This window comes from Chiloscyllium plagiosum, unplaced genomic scaffold, assembly GCF_037043375.1.
Source record: "Chiloscyllium plagiosum isolate Xiang-an unplaced genomic scaffold, Cpla_swu_hap1 HiC_scaffold_23, whole genome shotgun sequence".
NCBI classification, from domain to species: Eukaryota; Metazoa; Chordata; class Chondrichthyes; order Orectolobiformes; family Hemiscylliidae; genus Chiloscyllium; species Chiloscyllium plagiosum.
Genome location: NW_028270161.1, coordinates 47,657,647 through 47,677,109, shown reverse-complemented (window position 1 = coordinate 47,677,109; position 19,463 = coordinate 47,657,647). Strand labels below are relative to the sequence as shown.

General features: G+C 40.2%; 1 protein-coding gene across 1 annotated transcript in view; it reads right to left on the bottom strand.

Moving 5' to 3' along the window:
• The window catches only part of bpgm (2,3-bisphosphoglycerate mutase), a 74,992-nt gene that overhangs the window by 18,448 nt on the left and 37,081 nt on the right, over nucleotides 1–19,463 (bottom strand). The window lies entirely within an intron of this gene.

Here is a 19,463-nt window from a genome sequence, read left to right as displayed (position 1 = left end):
TTGTTTGTCCTCTGCTCCAACAACTTCGAGAAAATAAAGACAGTAAAACTAGGTAATGAGATATTCACCAGAGATATTCACTGGTCTGAATCATCTGGTATCAGTCAAAATGGAGTTCTGGTACAAGCAACATGGTGCATTTCCATTATGACGGTCATTAATGCTTTTTCCCTCTGTCTTGCAAAATTGATATGTGCCATCAACTGAATCTATTTTTACATAAAAGGCAAATCTTTTCGCTTGACTAAATTTAAAATGTATTCAGATTAATTTCAATTTAATGACACATGGGTGATACTCCAACTTTGACATTTGACAAGATTTAAATGTTTTTCCTCTTTGCTGTGGTGAATCCATGGAGAAGCAAATGAAATCTGAATGTTTGCCTGAATGCGATGTTCAACATCTGTTTAGTGTGATATACTGTTGGTTTACTCAGAGGATTTCAGTCTTCTGAAGCTCCCTGAAAAACCTGGCAGCATCACAATACACTGCTGCTGTCACCTTTACAGCCACAAACAAACTATGTCCCTGGTAGAAACAGTCTGCAGGTTCAGCATTAACTCACATGTTCCATGCAGATGAAATCCCAGTCTTATTGCATACAGCTGGTCAGAAATGTCTCTTGATAACTGAGATCCTAATGTCCATGACTGAATGTTACCTGTGTACATGAAGCCAGAATCTTCTAACTTCTACCCTACTTCAAACTTGTTTTGTTTGTCAAACTATGGGCACAATAGACTTCCGAGGGAAATTAATATTGTCATATGTTTCTCAATGTAGTCCTGCATTATCGAAACATTTTTTTCATCTACGTGACATTGTCCCTTACAGTTGTCGTCAAAATGTGTGGTGCTGGAAAAGCACAGCAGCAGCAGGCAGCATCCGAGGAGCAGGAGAATCGATGTTTCGGGCATAAGTCCTTCGCCCACAATGTTGATTCTCCTGCTCCTTAGATGCTGCCTGACCTGCTATGCTTTTCCAGCACCACACTCTCAACTCTGATCTCCAGCCCTCACTTTCTCCATTTCCCCTTATCTATAACTGTTAAAGAGGCCACAATCTGATAGGTTTTTATTCCAGTAACTTTGAGTAATTGTTCTGTTCTATTTTCCTTCAATGGAATTTCCACTTATTTTGGTTCATAGTTTATTCCGAATTAATTTTGTTCCTTCAACACTTCAGCGTTTCTTTTGACTGATCAGTTGCTTATTGACTCCAAGAAGAGTAGATCTATTTAGTTTCACAGCCATGGAATGACTTCACTTTATAACTTCCAGCCCTCTATCTTCTAAATTGTTCTTACAATTTTCTATTGCGTACGTTGATGTACCATGTTTACAGGAACTTGTATCTATTTCATTCAAATCCCCAATTGCAAACTCAACATGGCTATTCCCCAATGTACTCTCTTGCTTCGTTCTGTACCAACACACTCCAGCAAATACAGCCTAGAGATCCAGTTTTCTACAACCTGTTGTAGGTTGAATATCTAAAATCTTAAGACCGGAGCTCAATGAAAACTCCATTCTATAATTAGAATTAGAAAATCTTACTGTACAGTTATGACAAGTAACTAGTCCTGCTCTGTAACCACTCCCTAATCTCCTCTGACCTCTGATTGGCTATTCTTTCATCCATGCATTAAACATTTGTCCTTTAAAATTTCCTTCTCCTCAAGGCTGTCAGACTGCCGCCTTGCTAATCTCAAGTGGGGCCAGGCCGACCTTCAAAATTATTGGCAATAGAACATGGTTTAAGCATTGACAGCTTCTGACGGGTCTTTGCAACACAGTGATGTTTTGTTGAGGGATGATGTTGGATTCTGTGTGGTAATTAGAAGTGAATATGGGAAGCATCCAGCGCTGAATGGCTGCAATTTGCCAGCACCTCATCCAGGAGCTGTCTGCTTTATAAGTCTGCTTTCCAGTTTGGGTCTTTTTACTTGAAATTCGTTCTTCAGGGGTTAACTTTTTGAGAACAGCCTGGGAGTGGTGCACTTAACTTAGGCATCGTAAAATTGTGAGCAGAGATTTCCCACTCCCAGCACATAGTTGTAAAATAACCTCAGTATTTATTCTCATAGCTGAGCCAGAATATTGTGGGTTCGAGTCCCATTCCAGAGATTCGAGCACAAGATCTAGGCACTGCATTTTCAAAGACACTGCTCTGTGGATGAGACATTAAACAGAAGCCCGCATCTGTATTTAAGTGGATGCAAACTAATCCCACAGTACTGTTTCAAAGTAAAACAGAAAGATTCTCAAGTTCAAAATTTATCACATGACTGGCATGAGTAAAACAAAAGTCATATTTTCTAGTCATTGTCAGATTTTTAATTTGTGGATTCTTGCTGTCTGCATATTGGCTGCAACACTTGGAAAGTACTTCATTGGCTATAAAGTGCTTGAGGATGACATAGATTGGGAAAGGCATTGAACAAGTGTGAATCTTTTAAACAGCTGGTATTTTTTAAAATTTCTCTTGCCCAGTGGACCAACAAATACCCACTGTAACCAGTGAATCATGACTGATATTAAATACACAATGTGCCTTCTTATACCTAGGGAAAATAATACAGCTACCTTCTAATATTACAAACACAGAACTATAGGTAACGGAAGTATAATGACAATTGGAAACTGTCTTTCCATTCAATACCATTTTATTCTTGAGGAAGGAAACACTCCTCTTAACAAAATACTTCAGGGACAAAATATTTGAAAAGAAATTGGTTTCTTGGTAGAAATCAAACTTTATTTTTCTAATGATGTTTTCCCTCAGATTACTTTTCTGCTTAGTTTAATTCATTTTCTTTGTGCAGCCTCCTACTGTATCCCAATATGTATAAAAACAACAATGTTTATATCTTAAGTTGTTTTGACACTTTTAATGTTACTGAAACTAACGCAGTATACATCATCAATATGTGTGACTGATTACTAACTCCTGATTAAGCTATGCATTGGGAGCGGGATATCAATGCAACCACCAGTCCAATAAGAAATTGGCACTGATGGGCCAGCATTGTGGATCCTTGGTCTAACCTGTTTGGGGCTAGCTCCTTAAGTGCCCTAGTGCTAATGACATATCATGAATATCGCAAACAAATTATGATTCTTAAGTCAGGATAATGAATCATAGAGTCATACAGCACAGGAACAAACACTTCGGTCCAACCAGTCCATATTGACTATAATGCTAAACTAAACTAGTCCGACCTGCCTGCACTTGGCCCATATCCCTCCAAACATTTCCTATTCATGTACTTATCCAAATGTATTTTAAATGTTGCAATTGTTTCCACATCCACCACTTCCTTCAAATGTTCATTCCAAAAACAAACCACTCTGTGTCAACAAAAAATGCACCTCATGTTTTTTTTAATCTTTCTCCTCTCACCTTACAAATATCCCCCTGGAGTTGAAATTCCCTCCCTTAGAGAAAAGACACTTCTTATTCACCTTATCTATACTCCTCATGATTTTAGAAATCTCTACAAGGTCATGCTTCAACCTCCTACACTACAGTGAAAAAAGACCCAGCCTATCCAGCCTCTCCTTATAACTCAGACCTTTCACTCCTGGCAACATGGAAAACCATGCACAGTTCCAAAAGAGATAAAACAGCTCATAATCTTTAGGCAGCAGATTGCAAAATATTCTTCTTCTTGAGATCTTTGTCCAAAGGTAGCTCCTTGGTAATGATTTGCCAAACCATGGAAAAATGAGTTTTTTTTTATATGGGTCTGGCAAGATGGTTGGCCCTGAATCTACCTCAATTCAGAAATGGTATCAACCCCAATATTCTTGGTATTAATGCAATCCTTACACTATAGCTGTCTCGGCAACTAAATTAAACTAACAAACTCTGCTTAAAACAAAGAAATCTGAGAAATATATTTTCACCAGCACACAGTATTGTTCCTTCAGTGAAAATTTGAAGCAGTTGTGATATGATTGAGTTTCCTGATACCATAATGGGACCATTCCAAAAAATATCCTTACAGACACATTACAAATGTACAATAAAGATGGATGACATGCACATTCCACACTGGTGGATTATTTGTGAAAGAAATTGGGATATTTCATTTGTCTTTTGTCCAGTAATTTTGGCATGTGAAAGAAATGAATGCACGTAGTTAGTAGCTACACCAGAAAGTGGAGAAAGAAAGCACAATCCAGACTTTTTTATTCAACTGATCAGAATGTAATGGCAGCTTTCTTGTGATCTTCAAGTGCGCGAAGTTATAGAGTCATACAGCATGGAAACAGACCCTTCAGCCCAACCAGTCCACACCCACCACATTCCCACATTAAACTAGTCCCACCACTCTCCATCTCTCTCCAAATTCTTTCTATTCATGTGCTCATCTAAATGTCTTTTAAACATTGTAACTGTGCCTGCATCCACCACTTTCTCTGGCAGTTCATTTCGCATACAAACCACTTTCTGCGCAAAATAAAAGGTTGTCCCTCATGTCCTTTTTAAATCTTTCTCCTCTCACCTTAAAAAATTTTGAACTCCCCCACCCAGGGAAAGGATCCTTGTCATTCACTTTACCTGTGCCCTTCACGGTTTTATAAATCTCAATAACGTCACCCCCTCATCCTCCAACATTCTAGTGAGAAAAGTCCCAATCTTTCCAGTCTATTTTTCTATCTTGAACCCTCCATTCCTGGGAACATCCTTGTAAATTTTTAATAAACCATCTCTAGTTTAATAATATCCTTCCAATAACAGAGCAACCAGAACTGCATACAGTACGCCAGAAGAGGCCTCACCAAATTTGGAGGAACTTATTTTCTGCAGATAGAGACAAAGAGTCATAAAGATGTACAGCACAGAAACAGACCCTTCAGTCCAACTTGTCCATGCTGACCAGATTTCCTAATCGAATGTAGTCCCATTTGCCAGCAGTTGGCCCATATCCCTCTAAACCTTCCTATTCAAATACCCATCCAGATGCCTTTTAAATGTTGTAATTGTACCAGCCTCCACCACTTCCTCTGGCAGCTCATTCCATACACGCACCACACTTTGTGTGAAAAAGTTGCCCCATAGGTCCCTTTTAAATTTTTCCCCTCTCACCCTAAACCTATGCCCTCTTGTTCTGATCTCGAGCATTTGTAAAATCAGACCCTTATGAGCATAGCATCTTTATATGAAGTATCAGAGCTTAGGGTCAATGTTGATCACAATTGCCAAAATTGTGGTCTTACAACAATAGACATACAGCAAAATCCTGCAAGGTTATCCCAATCAAAGCTAGTCTACACTACTTACAGACAGTGTGCACCAATTAACAAGGATGTGTTTTGAGGCTGGAGAGTGAGTTGGACATAATTCTACAATTGAGTGCATGGCAGAGAGTGGATTCTCCAACAATGCCTTACAGGCCTTAGTACAGGAGGTGGACAGGAAGTGAGAGATCCTGCAAGCATCCATGAGGTTCTCCCAATAAACATTGCAAAGACAGTGGGAACAATTAGACTTGGCAATCCATGCAGGTGGCTTCATTAACCTCACTGGAGTAGTCAAGGTAGCAAATATATTTTCAAATGCCACATTCCCTGCCATTCATTGGCACCACATCAACAAGCAGCCGCTCCTACCATCATCGAAGCTCAGTAGCAGCAATGTGTATTATCTGTGATGTCATGCTGAAATTCACTAAAGATCCTTAGACAGCACATTCTAAACCCATGACCACTTCCATCTCGAAGGACAAGGAATTCCATTAGAATTCCAGCAAATATATACAGGCCACCCCCACCACACCCCAAAATATTATTCAAGAGGTTTCCAAATGTTGTTTCCGAGACTATTTTCTACAATATTCTACACTGCTTACAGAAAATGAGAAACCAATGTCTTCTCCTTATAATACACAAAAATTAAATGCTGTTAGTCGCTTATAAACAACTGATGAAATTCTGTTTCTTTTTCACAATGTGGTTTTGGGAACCATAATCCATTCACTTTTCTGTGACAAACAGTTGCCTTTTCAATGACATTATTATTATAAGTGTTATTTCCCATGCTGTTTCCCCTATTTAAGTACAAAATGCAGTAAGCGATTGCCTCAGGCCATGTGCATTAGAGAGTAAAGGGCAGAGTTTTCATGCTTTTCCCATCAGTGGGAGCCGACTTCACCTTCTCCCAAAATAATCTATGGGATATTTTCTTAATTTGGTGCTGCGAGTAAAGAGCTAAATAGTTCTCATACCATCACACAGATCACAAATGGGAAAGTGAGGCACCGCCATACGGATAAATACCACAATTGGTCAATTTACTGGGAAACAGCCACGTATTTATGACATTGCATGGAGCTGGTAATAGTCCACTGTTGCAGGTTTCTGCTGAGTAATAGTTTGTGGTATGTAAGAATGGCATTTGACCTGAGCCTGCATCTTTCCCACTGAATGAGTTTGAAAAATAGCCCTATTTCATGATCAGAAGCTTCAGCTGCACTTCTCGTGAAGTAGTTCTGAGGAATTTCTGAGGGGAGGCACGGTGGCTCAATGGTTAGCACTGCTGCCTCACAGTGCCAAGGACTAGAGTTTGATTCCACCCTAGGGCGACTGTCTATGTGAAGTTTGCACATTCTCCCCACGCCTTCTTCGGGTGCTCCGGTTTCTACCCACACTCCAAAGGTATGCAGGTTAGGTGGATTGGCCACGGGGAGATGTGGAGTTACAGGGATAGGATAGGAGTGTGGGTCTTGGTGGGATACTTTTCAGAGTATCAGTGTGGACCCGAAGGGTCGAATGGCCTGTTTCCACACTGTACAGATTCTATGAATTTCCTGAACTGCAATGTATACAGGGGTAAAGTTTCTGAATTAGCACTGTGAGCACAGAACTTTGCAAATTGAAGTGGGGAGTTGGTGTTGGGGTGAAAGTTTAGAGGTCAGGACGCTGGGATTCACTGCCTGCAAAAGCTGGCATCTACTAAAGTCAAAACTGGAAACTTGTAGACTGCAATCTGCAAGGAAGTGGGAGTGCTGATTCATACAATTCATCATAGCACCATTTACATCACTCTTTATGGCACAGAATTCACACAGAATTTCTGATTCCCAGATAGCAGTGGAATCTGAGCAGGATGAAACCAAACGTGTCAAAAAAGATTGTGGAATTTTAAGTGTGAGCGAGTTGTTATGAGAAACACTTTGTGCTCCTGTATCTCTGATCTTTTAAGTTGCTCAGAGAGCTCACTCATAAAACTACATAGGAGTCAGAACAGAATGATGGGTTCCTGCCAAATTATCCACTTTTGAGATGGTCAACACAGCATAGAGAACTTCAGGCAGCCTTATTGACATTAATTCATCAGCATTAGTTTCAGATCTGTCTTTTGTATATAATTCTTATAACCAGGAGTCAATTGAAACCAATTACAGCCAAAGAACAGCATTAAATCAGTCAACTGAGGAATAGCTCATAACAGTTCGCAAAACAGTATTTTCTAAGTATATTTAGGACAAGACAATAACCAGGGAATGAATAGGGTCCATTCAGGATCAAAGTGGCAATCTGTGTGTGGAGCCTGAAGACAGCTGTGGTTTTAATCGAGTACTTGGCATCGATACTCACTGTAGAGAAGGATGCTATCGGTCGAGAGGGACTGTAATAAATATGAGCAAATTAGCATTGAGGGGGAAGTGGTATTAATGGTTTTAGCAGACTTCAAATTAGATAATAGCCAAGGTATTTTCCGCAGTGTAGGGGAGTCCAAAACTAGTGGCATAGGTTTAAGGTGAGATGTTAAATACTTAGAAGAGACTTGAGGGGCAACTTTGGACAGCTACATGGATAGGAACGATCTAGAGGGATGAAACACAGAGAAATGGGACTAGTTCAGCTTGGGAAACCTAGTCAGCATGGACGAGTTGGGCCGAAGCACCTGTTTCCATGCTGTATGAATCTATGACTATATAAATCCTCAGAACCAAATGAGGGGCATCACAGGCTGCTGTGGGAGGCAAGGGAGGAGGTTACAGGGACTCTGACACTAATTTTGAAATCAGCTCCAGCTGCAGGAAGACAGCTATCATTATTCAAGAAGGATGGGAGGAATAAACCTGGAAACTGCAGGCCGGTCAGTGTAACACAGTTAGAAGAAATGAGAAATTTGCAACAGCAACAGTATGTGATGGATGGCAGTTATCGGAAAGGGGGAAAGTCTCAGATATAGTCACATAGATGGGTTAACTCCAGTAAAGGTAAGAGAGGTAAGCAGCTAGTGCAAGAGTCTATTGTGGATATATCCATTTCAAACAGGTATGCTGTTTTGGAAAATGTAGGGGGTGATGGATTCTCGGGGGAACGTAGCGGGAACAGCTAAGTTTCTGGCATTGAGACTGGCTCTAATGCAACAAGGGGTATGTCGGGTTCCAAGAGATCAATTGGATTAGGGGATTCTCTAATCCGAGGTACAGACAGACCTTTCTGTGGCCAGCAGCGAAAAAGCAAAATGGTGTGTTGCTTCCCTGGTGCCAGGATCAAGGATGTCTCAGAGAGGGTGCAGAATGTTCTAATGGGGGAGAGGAGCCAGCAAGAGGTCATTGTCCACATTGGAACCAATGACATAGGAAGGGAAAAGGTTGAGATTCTGAAGGGAGATTACAGAGAGTTAAGCTGAAACTTAAAAAGGTCCTCAAGAGTAGTAATATCTGGATTACTCTCGGTGATATGAGCTAGTGAGGGCAGGAATAGGAGGATAGAGCAGATGAATGCATGGCTGAGGAGCTGGTGTATGGGAGAAGGACTCACACTTTTGGATCAATGGAATCTCTTTGGGGTAGAAGTGACCTCTACAAGAAGGATGGATTGCATCTAAATTGGAAGGGGACTAATATACAGACAGGGAAATTTGCAAGAGCTGCTCGGGAGGATTTAAACTAGTAAGGTGGGGGGGGTGGGACCCAGGGAGAGAGAGTGAGGAAAGAGATCATTCGGAGACTGGTGCAGTTGAGAACAGAAGCGAGTCAAACAGTCAGGGACAAGGTAGGACTAATAAATTAAACTGCATTTATTTCAATGCAAGGGGTCTAACAGGGAAGGCAGATGAACTCAGGGCATGGTTAGGAACATGGGACTGGGATATCATAGCAATTACAGAAACATGGCTCAGGGATGGGCAGGACTGGCAGCTTAATGTTCCAGCATACAAATGCTACAGGAAGGATAGAAAGGGAGGCAAGAGAGGAGGGGGAGTGGCATTTTTGATAAGGGATAGCATTACAGCTGTGCTGAGGGAGGATATTACTGGAAATACATCCAGGGAAGTTATTTGGGTGGAAGTGAGAAATAAGAAAGGGATGATCACCTTATTGGGATTCTATTATAGACCCCCTAATAGTCAGAGGGAAATTGAGAAACAAACTTGTAAGGAGATCACAGCTATCTGAAAGAATAATTGGGTGGTTATGGTAGGGGATTTTAACTTTCCAAACATAGGCTGGGACTGCCATAGTGTTAAGGGTTTAGATGGAGAGGAATTTGTTAAGTGCGTACAAGACAATTTTCTGATTCAGTATGTGGATGTACCTACTAGAGAAGGTGCAAAACTTGACCTACTTTTGGGAAATAAGGCAGGGCAGGTGACTGAGGTGTCAGTGGGGAAGCACTTTGGGGCCAGCGACCATAATTCTATTAGATTTAAAATAATGATGGAAAAGAATAGATCAGATCTAAAAGTTGAAGTTCTAAAATGGAAAAAGGCCAATTTTGACGGTACTAGGCAAGAACTTTTGAAAGCTGACTGGGGGCAGATGTTCGCAGGTAAAGGGACAGTTGGAAAATGGGAAGCCTTCAGAAATGAGATAACGAGAATCCAGAGAAAGTATATTCCTGTCAGGGTGAAAGGAAAGGCTGGTAGATATAGGGAATGCTGGATGACTAAAGAAATTGAGGGTTTGGTTAAGAAAAGGAAGGAAGCATATGTAAGGGAAGGACAGGATAGATCGAGTGAATCCTTACAAGGGTATAAAGGAAATAGGAGTATACGTAAGAGGGAAATCAGGAGGGCAAAAAGGGGACATGAGATAGCTTTGGCAAATAGAATTAAGGAGAATCCAAAGAGTTTTTACAAATACATTAAGGACAGAAGAGTAACTAGGGAGAGAATAGGGCCCCTCAAAGGCATTGGAAAAGCGCCACAGGTCGGGCAGCATCTGAGGGGCAGGAAATCAATGTTTTGGGAATGTCCTGATGAAGGGCTTATGCCCGAAACTTCAATTCTCTTGGTCCTTGGATGCTGCCTGACCTGTTGTGCTTTTCCAGTGCCACACTTTTTGAATCTTCATCTCGCCTGATCAGCAATGATTTGGCAATGCATACCTTTAGCAGCCAAGAGCCCTACATGCTAATTTACACAGAAAACCCAGTCAGAGGGGGCACAGATATGAGATGATTCCTCAGTAACTATCTTTGAATATCCAATTCTGAGAACAAAACTAACAATCTTGACAGTATAATTTGACTTGAGAAAATCTAGCAGACTGAACCATTAAATAAACTTTTAAAAGTCAAATCGGCCTTTTCTCTTTCCAACACTAGTAAATCTCCTGAACAATTTTCACATTTTTGTTTGTTATTTTGTTTTGGATGCACACAGAGCATCAGCCAATGATCATTCAGATAGTGACACTGAGAGGATGCTGGGGTTGCATATATGAAATGGCTGCTCAAGTCAATACTTGTGGACCTGTTAGGAAGCACCCATATCTGGCTAATCACTTCACATCTGAGTCACAAGGAATGTTCCTGAGCTTTATCTGGTTATGTAATCTAGAGCATCATTGTCCAAAATATGCAGTTTGAATAGTTGTTTACAGTTGCTACTTGCATTTACGTTGCATTTACAGGCATTAACAGAAAGACCGTAAGAGTATTATCCAAATAATCAGCATTTAATATTCTTGGAATGAGGTATTTGCCAAAAGAATAGCAGATACAGAGGGTACAGGCAAATTTGGCAGTGTTTTCAAGTCATTGGTTAACAGAAATACAAACCTTCAAATGAATTTGGAATGGAAAACTAGTCTCATTAACATGACCATGAAAGTATCCTTGATTGTCAGAGAAATCTGTAGGGTTCATATTAGGGCAGGGAAGCTACCAGCTTTACCTGGTCAGATCAACTTTTAATTGCAGACTTAGAACAATATCAAAGGTCACAGCATCCCTACAATGTGGAAGCAGACTGTTTGGCCCACTTAGTCCACACTGATTCTCCAAAGAGCACCCCACTAGGATCCACCCCTCGATCCTATCCCTGTAACCCTGAATTTCCAATGGCTCATCCACCTAGTTGGCACATCCTTGAACACTATGGACAATCCATCCAACCTGCAGACTTTGGAAATCTTTGAATATGATTTAGTATTAACTGCTCTTCAAAATAGTCTTGCAAACCACTTACTTATAACAAACAGCTACAGAAGGTTCATAGGGAATATAACAAGATGGACTGTCTCACACAATTTAAGCACCAGCCCTGATGACACTGCAAAATCCTCCTAATTAGCATCTAGGGGCTTGGGCCCAATGTGGGAGAGCTGCCCCAGGAGCTAGTCAAACAACATAATAATAAAAACAAAAAAAAACCTCAAGTGTTGGAGATCTGAAACAAGCAAAAATAGAAATTGCTGGAGAAACTCAGGAGATCTGGCAGCATCTGATCAGACACACCGTTAATTTTTCAAATTTTAGTGATCCTTCTTCAGAACTTCAGTTCTTTAAAACTGTTCTGAAGACCTCTTTCTGGACTCAGAACACTAACACTGTTTTTCTCTTCATATATGCTGCCAGACCTGAGAGTTTCTCCAGCAATTTCTGTTTTTGTTTATTTCTAGTAAAACAACAGCCTGAAAATAGTCACTCGGAGAATTATGATTCACAGCTAATGTGTCACCATCAGGGCAGACCCAGAAGAGATGGTTGCACAAGGATTCCAGTCAGCTTGTAGTTGCCCGGGAATTCTTCAACATTGAGATTTCAAGGGGTCAGAGTCAAAGTATCAGGTCAAATACAGGCGAGGAAACCATCTACAGATTACTGTCTATCACCCTGTGTTGAAAACCACTTTGAGGAAGCACAGTGTGGCAAGGATACAGAAAGTACTCTGGGTGGAGGAATCTAATGTCCATACAGTGTGATTCAGTGATAGTAGTAGGACAGAGCTAGCCGGGTCCTGAGGGACGTTTTGCCAGATTACTTTGGCTTGCTCCAGATGTTGATAGAATCAACGAGGAATAAACCGATTAAACCTTGGTCTCACCAATCAACCTTTTACTGTATCTGTCCATGACAGTATAGAGGAGTGGCCACTGCACACTTGATATAAAGATGAATCCTGATTTCCTGCTGAGCACAGCCTTCATTGTGCTGTGTGCCACTATCAAAGTGCTCAAGAGGATAGATTCAAAAGAAGACTAAAAGCTCCAAACTGGTTATCCACGAGATGCTGTTAGCCATCAGCAACAGCAGAATTGCAGGCAATACCAATCAGTAATTGTATGGCTAGCAGGCCAAGCCGTGGAATAAGAACAGTAGGACATGAGAAATAGGAGCAGGTCCAGGTCATCTGGCCCATTGAGCCTGCTCTGCCATTCAATAGAAACATGGCTGGTCTTTTCATGGCTCAGCTTCACCTACCCGCACACTCACCATAACGCTTAATTCTTTTACTGTTCAAAAACCTGTCTATCTTTGCCTTAAAAACACTCAACAAGGTAGCCTCAACTGCTTCAATGGGTAGGGAATTCCACAGATTCTCAACTCTTTAGGTGAAGAAGTTTCTCCTCAACTCAGCCCTAAATCTGCTCCCCCTTATTTTGAGGCTAAGCGCCCTAGTTCTAGTTTCACCTGCCAGTGGAAACAACCTTTCTGCTTCTATCTTATCTAGTCCCTTCATAATTTTATATATTTCTATAAGATTCCTGTGCATTCTTCTAAATTCCAATGAGTATACACCCAGTCTACTCAATCTCTCCTCATAACACATCCGCTCAACTCCGGAATCAAGCTAAGGGGTCAAACCTGGTTCAATGGTGAGTGTAGGATGGCATGCCAGGAGCAGGACTAGGCACACTGAAAAATGAAGTGTTGGCCCACTGAAGCTAGAACATGCATGCTAAGCAGTGAAAGCAGCATGTGTTTGCTAAGGTTAAGCAATCCCACAACCAAGGAATCAGACCTTTGCTCTGCAAGTTTGCATTACCCTGTTGTGAATTGTAGTGGATAACTTAACAACAAGTAAAGGAAAATCCACCAGTACCCCTTTTTTCAATGAAGCTGTCCATGTCCAAACGCAGAAATCCCTGGTCAACATAACATTAACCCAGTACACTGTGTGCATTCAATGGAACAACACAGAAAACAAGGTGCTTGAACAACGCAAAATTTATTTTGCCAACTGGTTTGTCAACACAGGAACCTTGATTATCCAAACGACACGGGCGGGTTGTACTTTGTCCAGATAATCGAATGTTCAGTTAATCGAATGTTCGGGTAACATAGTTTAGCCAAGCATTGGGACCTTGCAATCTTATTCGGATAATTGATATTTGGATAATTGACATTCCTCTGTAATACATGACTGTTCCTCATCTCAAAAAAGCTGGCTAGTACTCCACCTGGTGGGTGAATACATATAGCAATGTACAAACTAAATTGTGCAAGATATTTGGGAAGAAGCAAGTAAATAGCTTTTTGGAAGACAGAGGGAAAAATCTCTTCCCCTTTATTTGTTGACTGAATTCAACTGAAAATCCAAAACTAACAGCAATCCAATTTTATCGCAATGGTCGGTCAGATTACACATAATAATAAATAAACTCTGTTTTTACTCCATTTGTTTAAGCTTTCAACCCTGTTTCATGCCCATTATAAAGCGTTCCTGTGTCAATCTTTTTAAAATTCTCTACATAGCCCTCATCCTCACTCTTCTGAACTTTGAGTTTGATTTTCCCAGTACTTTTCATGCTAGCCTCTTGAATTACGATCTAAATGAAACACTCAGAAGCCTGCTGTTCTATCCAATCATGTATTAAATCCTCCATCAATTTTGATCTGCCTGCTGGTTCCTCACCACCTAATGCTTTTTTTTAAAAAAAGTTGTCAATCACATTTTCATAGACACACTTCCTTACTTCACTCTTCGTCTTCAACCATCACCAAATTTATGCACCAATAAGCACCCTCCAGTCAACTGCAATGTATCATCTAATCTTCTCATTTTGGCCTGTTGTGTTTTAGCCACTGCATCCACCTGATTAATGTTTTCTCTCTGACTGTGTAATCACTTTTAAAACAACGATTATTGAGCCATTTATGCCCTTTGCTTTGGAAACCTTCTTCCTCAACCTTGTCACCTTAACCTTACTGTCCATTGTTCAAAAGCCTCGCCACCTATATACCTTTACTGACCGCCCATAACTTCTTGTCTACATCCTACTAATCTAACCTTATATCGCAAAGTTTAAGGTGACTGCAAGTACCTTCATTCTATTTTATCTGTTCACAGAATATGGGTGTCTCTGGCTACACTAGTATTTATTTCCAATCTCTAATTTCCTTCAAGAAAGTGGTGGTACTTGTTGTGGTTCTGTTCGCCGAGCTGGAAATTTTTGTTGCAAACATTTCGTCCCCTGTCTAAGTGACATCCTCAGTGCTTGGGAGCCTCCTGTGAAGTGCTGCTGTGGTGTTTCTTCCGGCATTTATAGTGGCCTGTCCCTGCCGCTTCCAGTTGTCAGTTTCAGCTGTAGTGGCCGGTATATTGGGTCCAGGTCGATGTGTTTGTTGATGAGTTTGTGGATGAGTGCCATGCTTCTAGGAATTCCCTGGCTGTTTTGTTTGGCTTGCCCTATAATGGTAGTGTTGTCCCAGTCGACAAGAAACATGGTCAACATGGACGAATTGGACAGAAGGGATGTTTCCGTGCTGTACAACTCTATGACTGTCACTCTAATACAGAATTATATTATGGAAAAGAAATGATTTTTGTAAAATTGGAAATAAACAACAAGATATTCCAGCAAATCTTTCAGGGTCATTAAAATAGGACCTAACCTTGGAGCTATGGAGCTCAGTTAATAATTCAAACATTTTCTCTAAAATATTTTATTTTGCTGTCTAAACAATGCTGATGAATCCTGATCGTCAGGGAAAGTGGTGAAGGGTCTTTTTCTTGAAACAATTAAATAAATGTGACATACTAGATTTACCTCATTAAGGGTCCAGTATACAGTACTAACCAGCTACATGGTGTCTCAGTGAGATATGTGGCTGGTTCTCTTCCCTGCTGTGAGCTTCTTTAATAGCTTTAAAAGTTTGTGTCCGTTATCACCAATTCCATTAGAGTGAAGGAGAGTCAATTGCAGTGGGGTTTCTAAAGCAAGGAAAAACATAGAAAATAGGAACATGAGTACGCCATGTGGACCTTTGAACCTGCTTAGTCATTCAATGTGATCATGGCTGATCATCCAACTCAGTCCCCTGGTCCCACTTTGGCCCCATACCTTTTGATCCCATTAGCCTTAAGAACTATATCCATTCCCTTCTTGAAAACATTCACTGGTATGGCCTCAACTGCTTTCTGTGGCAGAAACATTTCACACTCACCACTCTCTAGGTGAAGAGATTTCTCCTCATCGCAGTTCTCAATAACCTTCCCCATATTCTGAAACTGTGACCCCAAGTTCTGGACTTGCCTCTGTTTGGGTACAGCTTTCCCATGTTTATCCTGTCTATTCCTATTAAAATTTTATACGCATCTATGAGATCGCCCCCCATTCTTTGAAATGAGGTTAGTTCTGCCCTCCCAGAACTTAATCTGGTAAATCTTTGTTACATTCCTTCCTTAGCCATAACAACCTTCCTCAGATAAGAAGACCAAAACTACATGCAATATTCTAGGTATGATCTCACCTACGCCCTATACAATTACAGCAAGACATCCCTGCTCCTGTACTCATAATCCTCTCGGTACGGAGGCCAACACACCATTTACCTTCTTCAACGCCTGTTACTTTCAGTGACATGTGTACAATGCAACCCAGGTCTCATTGCACCTCTCCTTGTCTCAATCTATTACCATTCAGATAATAAACTGCCTTCCTCTTTTTGCTGTCCAAATGGTAGTCTCACAATTATCCACATTATACTTCACCTGTCATACATTTGTTCACTCCTTCAATTTGTCCAAATCACACTGAATAATCCCTACATCTTCCTTATTAATTCATCATCCCAGTAGTGTTTCCTCTAATTCTTACCAGCTGTACAGGGCTCCAAGGCTTTCTAATTCGGCTGCTGTGCAGTGATCAAGAACATTGGAGCAACTGCAAAGCTTAGAGGGCACATTGCCTTCCCACCCAGCTTTGTGTTTGTCTGCAAGCTTGGAAATACTGCATTTAGTATCATCATCTAAATCATTAATATATGTCATAAATAACACTGATCCCTGCGGTGCCCCACTAGTCACTGGCTACCACTCAGAAAGTTACCATTTATTCCTTATTTTTGTTTATCAGCTAATTCACCATCAGTACACTACCTCCATCCCACGCAACTTTACTTTTACACGAAAATCTCTTATATGGAACTTTTCAAAAATCTTCTAAAAGTCCAAGAATTTAACATTCACTGGTTGCCACTTATCTATTAGTTACACGCTTGAAAAATTCCAATAGATTTGTCAAGCATGATTTTCCTTTTGTAAATCCATGCTAACGTGCCCAATTCTTTCAGTTTTCCAAATACTCTGCTCTTAAATCTTTTATAATGGGTATTCGCATTTCCCCTCCACTAATGTCAGGGTAACTCATTAGTAATTCCCTGTTTACTTTCTACTTCCTTTTTTTCAATAGCAGGGTTACATTAGTTACCTTCCAAATTACAGGAAGTAATTCAGAGTTGACAGAATTCTGAAAGATGGCAACCTCTAATTCTAGGGCCACTTCTTTATGTAGTTTGAGATGTAGATTATCAGGCCCTGTGGATTTGTTGACCTTTAATCCCAACAATTTTACAAACACCATTTCCCTACAACAACACTGATTCCCTTCAGTTTCTCTCTCTCATTATGTCCTATGTTCCCCAACTGTTTTGGAACATTATTGGAGTCCTTATTTGTGAAGACAGAACCAAAATATAAACAAAAACAGAAATTACTGGAAAAGCTCAGAAGGTCTGGCAGCAGCTGTAGAGAGAAATCAGAATTAATATTTCAGGTCCAGTGACCTTTCTTCAGAACTGATTGCAGCTAGCAAAAAAGTTGATTTTTATGTAGAAGACAGGGTGGAGGTAAGGGTTAAGGAGTGAACAATAGATGGAGATAGAGCCCAAAGAGGGAGAAGACAGTTGACAAAGGAGTGGATAACAATCAGCCTAGGAGAATGAATAGCTACTAGTAGAAACTATTAGTGGCTAACAACGAGTTGTGTGTAATAGCAGACCATGTGATAACAACGGTACGTGTGTGGGGTTGGGGTAAGCACGTGTGAGAAGGTGCCTCAAGCCCTAAACTTGTTGAACTCAATATCGAGTCCAGAAGGCTATGAAGTTCCCACGCAGAAAATGAGATGCTGTTCTTTCAGCTTGCACTGAGCTTTGCTGGAGAACTGTAGCAAGCCTGAGAGCAAGATTTTGCCAGGGAACAAGGTGGTGTGTTGAAGTGGCAGGCAACTGTGCTTTTTAGAGCTTGAGGTATCTCAAACCATTGTTTGCTACTAATGGTCTCCATTAGTAGCCATTCATTCCCCTGAGCTGATTGTTATCCACTATTCTCTCCTGTTTTGACTCTGATTTCCAGCATCTGCAGTTCTTTTGGTTTTTAGAACTATGTATTTAATCAGTGTGCCATCGCTTTGTTCCCCATTACAATGTCCCCTGATTCTGATTGTAAGGGACCTACATTTGTCTTCACTACTTTTCTTTCCTTTTCACATTCCCATAGAAGGGGGTGGGAGAGAGTTGAATATGATAATTATGGGCGTTCAATAATAGACGAAAGATAGCAGCAAGAGCTCCACATTGATTTCTGTTGATCTCCTGCTAGGACAAGTAACATTTCAAACTGGCTTGAACAAGGGTTGGAGAAAGAAAAAGTAAGTGCAGTCGTTATAGTTTGTGTTTGTCTTCAACAAGATTTAAGAGATTATTTTTAGCAAACAGATACCCCTCCATTAAAGGATAGTAACTTGCATTGTCGTACATGTCCCTTCCTCTCCTTAAGGGTTCAGCTCTCACTGGCAAACATTTATGCTTGTGAGAGAAGGCCATCATTTCTTATTGAAAAGACCAAAAACAATGTTCTATTGTTTTGGGGGGTTTAGTTAATATAACATTAAACAATAGAGGAAAAGTTCTAGCTTTATTATAGTTATAAAGGATTTTGCATGTAGTAGTATTCTTCTTCCCCTGTGTAGAGATTTGCCTAATCCCACTAATTAAACGTGGAGCAATATTCAATTAGTTCACAGCCAGCTCATCAACACCATCTTACAAACTGACTTCCTAGACTTGAGTTAACATTGTTGTTCCAATTAAATAATCTTTGAAGTTATATCATTAAATACTCATACTGAAACTCATTTCATTAGTCTGTATGAAGTTGTCCTGCAATTGTGTCAAAGTACAGATTTATTTTGTACAGACTTGTGAACAATTCCCGTTGTAGCGAAAATGCATGAGTATTCACAATAGCAATCCATCCAAGCTATAAACCTGAAATATAAAGTGAATCAAAAATCAACAGATCCATTTTAATGCAGTAATTAAATCTGCACAATGATCGGCAGTCAGTTTTAAAACTAAAGCATACAATTAAATTACGTTATCCTGATTAGAGAGTGTGTTTAATTAGTTACCATTGAATTGAAAAGGTATACAAGACTGTCTTCGCTGTAGCAAACAAAAGTTGACCTGAAGTGCTGGATTTGTTAATCAGATATATTGCAAAATTAAAGTGATTACTGTCACTGAATGAAGATTGGTCCTGGTTGAAACATATCAGTGTTGATAGATTAAGTTCCTAGAATACCAGTACTCAGGAATTTACAATTATCATGAAACATACCTGAATGTTGATTAAGCTGGAGTGGAAACAGATTGTCTTTAAGTCTCCTACTTGTCCATTTCCAAAGAGTAAAACAGTTGAATTAACTTTGATGATGGTCACTTTGAAGATTCCAAAGCAAGTTTGGGGAAAGGTATGCCTGGTATGACCAGGAACAAGTATGTTAAACTGCATTCCAATCTTGTCAAGTTATGGATAAGAAAGCTCTCACAGGGAGGGAGATTACAGGCAGTGGTTTGGTTGGTATGTAGCCTTTGTGCTGTCATGCGAATTAACAATGTTTCTTCACTTTTATTACATAACTAAACCTTTATATGTAATATTTCTTCATAACGTTTTCATTAACTTTTGCCAGTAATATTTTT